The sequence below is a fragment of the Euprymna scolopes genome, chromosome 1 (genome assembly GCF_053919585.1).
Source record: "Euprymna scolopes isolate OS-2025 chromosome 1, ASM5391958v1, whole genome shotgun sequence".
Classification (NCBI taxonomy): domain Eukaryota; kingdom Metazoa; phylum Mollusca; class Cephalopoda; order Sepiida; family Sepiolidae; genus Euprymna; species Euprymna scolopes.
Genome location: NC_136482.1, coordinates 149,150,596 through 149,159,353, shown reverse-complemented (window position 1 = coordinate 149,159,353; position 8,758 = coordinate 149,150,596). Strand labels below are relative to the sequence as shown.

The 8,758-nt window shown below is 32.5% G+C and overlaps 1 long non-coding RNA gene across 1 annotated transcript; it reads left to right on the top strand.

Annotated features, from left to right (window-relative positions):
* Window positions 1-487: 487 nt before the first annotated feature.
* Window positions 488-3,568, top strand: LOC145276662 (uncharacterized). Its single transcript, XR_013867976.1, has 2 exons — window positions 488-647; window positions 3,333-3,568. It is a non-coding gene; the product is annotated as an uncharacterized LOC145276662 (long non-coding RNA).
* Window positions 3,569-8,758: the final 5,190 nt, after the last annotated feature.

The window sequence follows — 8,758 nt, the reverse complement described above, 5'->3', positions numbered from 1 at the left end:
GAGTTTCTTAATAGCGTTGAAATAATTATTTACTACAATAATTATTAAATACCTGCAGGCGCTAATGTTTCATCCTTTCGAGAATCTTCAGTGCAGAGTGTCACGATTAACACAAGTCGATAGATTCGAACCCGGCGACAGAAGCCATCTATGGCTTCATTAGCATATATCTATATAGAACCGTGCCAACACACATACACCCACACATGTAGTGAGTTAATAAAGAAAGTCAGGTGAAGTTTACCTGATGTAAATATAACATATTATTCATTTAATTATATATTTATGTGAAAATAAATACAAAGATCAGTTTATAATTAATTAGAAATTTTTAAATATGTTGTCTCCTATTATTTCTCTTATCGTAAGTTACCAAATTGCTGGATGCATTGATGACGTGGTTTTAATTAACCTGTATGGGGTTTTATGTGCAAGTCTGACATAATTTTCGCCGGAAGTTATATGTATATAAAAGAACGTTTCTATCGGTTCTTGATTAATTTTTGATCAGATATACCAGACGACTTATATCGAAATGAAGAGATTTATGACAATCGCCATCTTGTTGTGCGTAATGATAGCTTTAAGCGAAGCAGTGTGGGAGCCGAATCCCGTTGATGACATGGTCATGTTAAAAACTAAGATCAGTAAGTGAAAATGTTTCTTTTGTTATTTTTTTACGTCTTTCTTTGTTTTAATTGATTAACCCCTTTATATCTGACATTTAGAATTGATGTATTTTATTTATTTATGCATGTGATAAATCAATTGAATTCTTTGTAAAATTGTTTATCATATTAATTTTATTTATTTTATTATCCTGGATATACTTAGTGTGGGAACGTCGAGTCACTACCGTGACTTTAAATAATATGTATTTTATAGGTAAAATCCTAAGCAGATAGAGCACATACCGTTGTTGTTATATCCTGCAGCTTTCATAATTCTTATATTTTTCATTTAAAATAAAAGAGGAGCGGTGGGTTTATTGGAAAATTTCGTAATAAAATAATTAATTTCCTGATTTCGCTAAGTTGTGCAACGTAAAACGAGATAGAAAAATATTAAGCTAATTTCAATCAGCTAAAAACGTTAAAAGAATTTTTACAAGATAAGAAAAATAATTTTATACCAAAACGGTTTATACTTACTGTATGGATTTGGCGTTTACCTTGGATCTTCTGTTTCGCAGATAATTTGGGGATTGTTGCACAGGAACAGCTATCCTTCCATATAACCCTGCACAGTCTATGTAGCTTCACTTTTACACAATAATCACCCGAGAAAGTTGATTACAAACAACCACAATATCCATGATGATACAATAATTGTAATGAGTATGGTGGTGGTGGTGGTGGTGGTGGTGGTGGTGGTGGTGGAAGGAATAATAATAATAACAATAATAATAATAATAATAATAATAATAACAACATTACTGAAGCAAATGTAGAGCTTTGCATTGTGGGAAGGAAACGTCTTAGTCTTAGACTACAGTCTTTCTAGAGCTTGTATCTCATTAAAAAACACTTGTTTGTTGCACCAATAAAACACAAAACCTATAGTAGAGAAATACCGGTTTGACGTCAGGCGGGGCAAACCAGGTTCCAAGGCCACGTAAACGCTCTTAAGCTTTGATTGACAGTCGCCTAGAGATAGTGTCTCAATAAAAATACCGGGGAAGCAACCTCAACAAATAAAAATCATTTTTATGGTGAATGCAAATAAAAATGAATGATATCTGGGGAGGATTGCACCTTTAGTGCAGGACTCCGAGCCATCCGGGCCAGAAGTTCAAACGGACAGCACTTCTGTTCTTGGAGTATCGAGTTTGCCACAATAAAATACATTTATTTATTATTATTATTATTATTATTATTATTATTATTATTATTATTATTATTATTGTTGTTGTTGTTGTTGTTGCTGCTGCTGCTGCCATTTCTGTTGTTTTTGTTGTTTTGGTGGTGGTAGTGGTGGTGGTGGTGGTGGTGGTGACGATGCTGTTGTTATTATCAGTAGTTGTACGAACAGTGGTGATATTAGTGGCACTATATGAGACAAGCCGATGACTTATTTAAGCATTTATCCCTGGCATTATTTTTGAGAGCCGTTGTACTTAGTGGTTGTAAAAAAAACGACATACACATTCGTTTACAAAAATAAAGTAAGGAATATACAATTAAATTTCCATGCATATACATACATTTATATATATTAGGTAGGTGCAAAATAATGAGTTTTTTTTTTTACTTAAAGTTGAACGTCAAAAAAGGCATTATTTGTTCACCAACCTTATATATATATATATATATATATATATATATATATATATATATATATATATATATCCTACACCACGAGTTACATCAGCATATTAACAGCTTCAATATTTCTAGAGGTGAACGTCAAATTTGAGTAGAATCCAAACACCTAGAGACTACACAGCATTTGACCACTAATGCTTGCTCACACCGTCATTAATGAAAAGACAAGGCTCAAGCGAAAGTTCACATGGCTTTCTAAACTAAGTATTCATATGATCCTTCGCGTGCTCATTTATGAAAACCCGCATTGCAACACCATACGGCACAAAGTAACCCATTTAGTCACTGACTTAACTGACACCGTCTCAGATAGCGAAAAGGAATTTCTCTGCCTTGGACCTTAATTTATCATCACTCAAGGAGTCAATAGATTCACCAAAAATCAACATGGACATTTAAGCAAACTTCATTCGCCCCTTATGTATATATTATATACAATATATAGTATTTATATATTTATATATGTGTCTGAACCTGTGTATTTTAATCTTATACCAATTTATATTTAATTTGTATGGATAAATATATGTGTTTTCTCACACAAAAAAAATTCTGTTGAGAATTGGGTTATTTCTATTATTATACGTTTTCACTATTATAAACCTTGACTTTTTTCGAAACTAGAAGGTTCATGAATTCCTATCAGCATGCTCAATAATGTCTTCTATTTTCACCTGAAATTGTTTGCACAACTGTTTCATTCCATTCTACACCAACTTCTTCTTATAAAGATAGACATATTAATTAGACATATTTTTAATTCATGGAATTTGCTGAGAGTCGAAGAATTATTTTATAATAAATTTATATTTCTAAGTTCCAGAAGTTTTCATCTATTCCACCGCTTGCTGGTTTTCTCGTTATATTACATTTTGAAATAATCTAATACATCTGGCTTTTTTCCAACGTCAATTCATTCTGATTTAACCAAAAAATATTGTTATAAATATTGTCTATTATTATATATTAATGTTTAACAAGTATTTCATTTTCTGTTCTTTGTTATAGAGCAATGCAAAAGGTTTACTTACAGAAAGTGCTGTAGTGGCAACAAAAAAAACGGCCATTTCTGCTGCAAACGATACACATGTAAGTGAAAATCATATGGGAAAAACAGGACTTGCAGCCGTGGCGCTACATCTGTTGGAAATATCGATGTGATCTTCCTAAGAAAATATAAATATTTACACATGTAACAAGTTTAAAGAATAAAATTGTGCACAATAAAATATGATTGCATTCTATTAGAATCTCCATAAGTATTATTTATTTGGAGGGGGACATTTTTTGCTTATCTATTTTTTTTTTTTTTGCAAATATGACGCGTCTTTGATTTCATATAAGTATCAGCCAGTAATTCGAACAGTTTTGACACATTTTTGGAAATAAAATACGTATATTTATTATACTGGCAGAATTTAAAACTATATGTACAGGTAGGTGAATGTTTCGAATAATAATGCACAGAACCTTCTTATAAAATGTTTCATTAAATGTGCTTGGTTCGTATGATGAGAAATATGTTTTTCGGTTGTTTCAAGAAATACATTACACATTATACTACTATTTTCTATATTGCTGCCTAATCAATTTGGTATATTTAAAATTAACATATACCGAAATTAACACACGGACTAAATACCGAACAATTGTTTATTGGGCATTTTAGAATAGTCCATGTTTATTTTAAAAGGAATTCAGTATAATAACGATTGATGCAATTTGGAATAACTGTTTTTATTAAAAGGGGCGTTCAGAATGATAACGGTCGAAGGAAATTATTAAATAATAAATTATAAATTATTAATGTTTGTAGGGGATATATAGGGGAAACGGAATCTGTCGTGCGACAAATAGCGAACAGTCCTTTCCACCTTATACTAGGAGACACATGTGCATTTTCTATGAGTGTCGTTAGATCGGGTAGGTATTAAAATGCATCAGATACATATCTAAATTCTTGTTGCAAAATCCGATTAAAGTACCAACAGCTAATATTTATCATAATTTACATCCTTATATAGCCTAACACACCGGATGTATTTGAGTAGTTTTATTATAAGTAGGAAAGTCCAGTATGTAACATCACCACTTGGCCATTTAATGAGAAAAGGTCGCGTATGATAGAAATGTTTCTGTCTAGAGCACACGTAAACCATGGTACTTTTCGTTTGTATTTTAATTTTATATATAATAAATTAGCTGTACCCTGCCACGCGTTGCTGTGGCTCAATTTGGTGTAATGGAAAATTCTAATAAAACCAAAAATGCATGTTTTTTATAGTCTTAGTACAGCAATCCACTCTAAAAAAAAATGAAAAAAATGAAAAAAAAAATGGTACTCTTGCAGAATTGGATCCTGATCCTCAGGATTATTGTCAATCATGGCTTGGGCTCGACCAACAATCAGTGGATAAAGCTAACGTTGAAACGTTAAATGTTTTTTTTTTCTGTATCCAAAAATGTGAGTTAGTAATTAATATTTGAGTGATGGGGGGTATACTATACACAGATTCGAAAAAGTTGTCAAAAACAAATAAAAGCAAAGGTAAGGTGAGTTCAATTTCTACCTAACTGGATAATTGTTTAGTGTTTTTATGTAAGGTAAAATGTTTAATCGGCTGGAAAAACAGAAATGGTTGCAGACTGTTGAATACGTTAAGTTTGGGAAATTAAGTTGAAAACTAAAAACTATACAATACAGTGTCAAAAACCCACCGAATATGTTACCATGACATAGGCTGACATAATCGATGGGTTTGTGACAGTATTTTGCATAGTTTTTTTTAGTTTTAACTCACTTTCTCAAACTTAACATAATCAACAATGTCCGCCACCATTTGTATCTTTCAAATACACCGATAAACAAATGTTCTACCTAACTGGATAAGATTGTAGTGTTTTTATGCAATGTATAATGTTTAATCAGTTCAAAAACATGCAGTGTTTATCGGTATATTTAAAAAATACAAATGGCGGCAGACTGTATCGAACAGGGTTTGTTTGGGGAAATTTTGGGAAAATAAGTTTAAACTAAAAAAACTATACAAAATACTGTTAGGAACTTACTCAATATATTTTACTGTGATGTAGGCTGACATATAATCAGTGGTCTTAAATTTTGATCGATACAGCTAACGACTTTTAAGAGTCCCTTTTGTGATTACCTGGTTTGAGGATATTATATTTTTGCTGACGACACTACAATGTATGGTAGCACATCAAAGACAGTAAACGACCAAGTTCTCTCCGATTCTCTCTCCTCTGATCTTGATCACGTTGTACAATGGGGAAAGGAGTAGCTGGTTACTTTTAATGCATCTAAAACCAAGCTTCTATCTTTACATCATCAACGTTCTGATCCCCATCTGGCATCAATTAAAATGAATGGCTCTCGTCTTGGGGAGGCCTCAAGTTTTGACAGGCTTCTGGGCTTGACCTTTACTCCTGATCTTAAATGGAATACGTACATCAAATCTGTTGCCAAGGCCGCTGGAAAAATGGTCGGATCCTTCTATCGATCCCGTAGATATCGCACTGCTGATGCAATTCTCTATCTATATAAGAGCCAGATACGCCCAAGGATGGAATACTGTTGCCACATATGGGTAGGAGCTGCTAGAAAAGACTTGTCCTGCCATGATAGGGTTCAAAATAGACTTCGTGGCTTGGTGGGAGATGTCATTTTCTCTTCGCTGCAACCTCTATCTCACAGAAGAGATGTTGCGAGTTTGTCTCTGCTTTATCGTTATTTTCATGGAAAGTGTTCAACTGAGTTTCAATCTATGGTCCCACCTCGCCAAACTTTCACAAGAAACACTAGACTAGCTGAAAACATTATCAATAATTTCCCCCACTCTTTATCTGTACCTAAACCTAAACATAGATTCCATGATCAAAGCATCTTTCTTAGAACTGATCGTCTGTGGAATTGTCTTCCGTTTTCCTGCTTTCTAGCTGTCTATAATATGGTTGTCTTCAAGTCCAACGTGAACAAGTTTCTGATGAGCCGTTCCACTTAAGTTAACAAATTTACCGAACTTCCATTACTATCGATTACTATATTGTCCTTTTGACTACTCTACACTCTTTAACCCTTATCCTTGAGTGGCATATCGTCCTTGGTAAGTGGTGACGCCTATGTAAAAAATAAATAAATAAATTATACAACTAAATGGCAAATCTGCCCCCAAAATCCTGTATTATTTTACTTTAAGGCCCGTCTCATGTTCGTACATAACGAAATATTTTATTGTAGATTTCAGTGTACTAAAAACGAATCTGCAAACCGTTTCCTTGCAAAAAGAAAGTTTCCATGATATGAAGAAATTACTTTTTCGAGAAGTGTATGATCAATTTTCAATTTAAATTTAACTTAGAATGAGCACCCACTTTCTGGCCACCTGAGAGAGGGGCATTTTTCTGTGTGTGTGGGGGATGTTTTTGCGGCCGACCCCCCAACCCTCCAACCAATATAAGCAGGTAATTTTAAAGGATTTTTCAAGGGTATAAAGAAAGCCCCCACCCCAAAAATCGTGGCGACAAAGTGGGTGATCATTTTACGTTAAATTATTATGGAAAAGTGATCCTTCACTTTTTTAGACTAACATTTCTTCATATCTTGGAAACTACTCGTTTGTCTTAATTATAAAGGTTATTTTCGTTTTCAGCGACCCACAAACCCTATAGGAATGGTAATTTTAAAGGAATTTTCGAGGGTGGAGTAATTCCTCATATTTACCTTTTTTTTCCAATAACATAAGAAATAAAGAATTAGACAAATTTATGGTGCTAATGCACTTACCGATCCGTACTATTTTTTAAATCGTATTTCCAAGTAAAATTAAAGTGTTTTTTTTATTCAACTGTATTCTCAATAATGTTAATGCTTCTGTACTGTTCCATGTCTGCTTAAGTTTAATTTTTGTTTATTAAATTGTTAGGTGAAAGTCCAGAATAGTTACAAAACACCCTCTTCTCCCCATGTTAAGAATGACTTTTTAAATAATAACGTTATTATTTCAGCACGGATCAATAAGTGCACGAGTACCCAATTTCTTTAATAAAGAAAAAGCATTCATATTTTAGAATAGATGCAAAACTCCCTCCCTATGTTAAGAATAGCTTTCTAAATAACGGTATTATTTCAGCACGGTACCTTCTCTGCATAAGTACCATCTTTTGTTTATTAAATTGTTAGGTGAAAATATAAAATAGTTACAGAACACTCTCCCTTTCCCATGTTAAGAATGGCTTTCTTAATAGCGTTATTTCAGCACGGTATCTTCTCTGCATAAGTACCATATTTTCTTTATCAAATTGTTAGATGAAAGTATAGAATACTAACAAAACCTCCTCCCCATGTAAAGAATGGCTTTCTAAATAACTTTATTATTCTATTATTATATTATTATGGTACGTTCTCTGCATAAGTACCATGTTTTGTTTATTAAATTGCTAGGTGAAAGTATAGTACTCATCCAGAGATTGATCCGTGTTTTAATAACAACGCTAATATTTAAAACGCCATTCTTAACATGGGGAGGGGAGGGTGTATTTTAGCCTTACCATTGAATAAAAAAAACATATAATAAAACTGTAATTAAACCTGGAAATACGATTTAAAAAATAGCGCGGACAAAAAGAAACTGTACTTTACCAACCAATCTTATATCGAAAACAAAAAAAAAACTCAAAAAGCAAGCGACAACCTTTTTTTGCCTTATATAATAAAGAAAAAATGTGTAAATTAAAAAATTTGGAAGATAAACAAATGAATTATGTTTTTTTGTTTGTTTTATTTTACTTAACGAGTAAACAGAAAATGAAATCTTTCGTCAATTCGTGGCTGTGAAATGAATCGAACCGGAAGTTCAGTTTTATCAACAGAACAGATTCGCACTAACGGTTAAAAAATATATTTATTTTTTTTAATATTTTAATAATTCGCCAGGTAAATTTATTTTAATAACATAAAAACATCCTTAGACTCTAAAGATGGGTTGTCTGAAAATTTCAAATAAATTGGTAACGTAGAAATATGATTTTATTCATTTTTAACGAACCAAATTTACATTTTTATATATATAGATGGAATTCAGTTTTCCCCTCTGGACCAAAATACCACAGGTTTACAGCAATATATAGCGCATACAAATCTATAAGGTTTATGCTATTAGCTATTTCCATATTTACATATAGAGCGACATTTCTGCCACATTAATTCGTAATATTAAAACATTAGATTTAATCATCATCGTCAAAACTTTCAGATCAAGTGGTTTACATTTCACCTCCTAATCGCCAAGTACTACCACTGTAACCCACTTACACCGCGTATTTATTCTCACAAGAGACTTAAATTTCGACCCTTCCTACGTAATTGATCTATTCCCTATTACATATAGCATTTCACTTCACTTTTTCAGACTAAA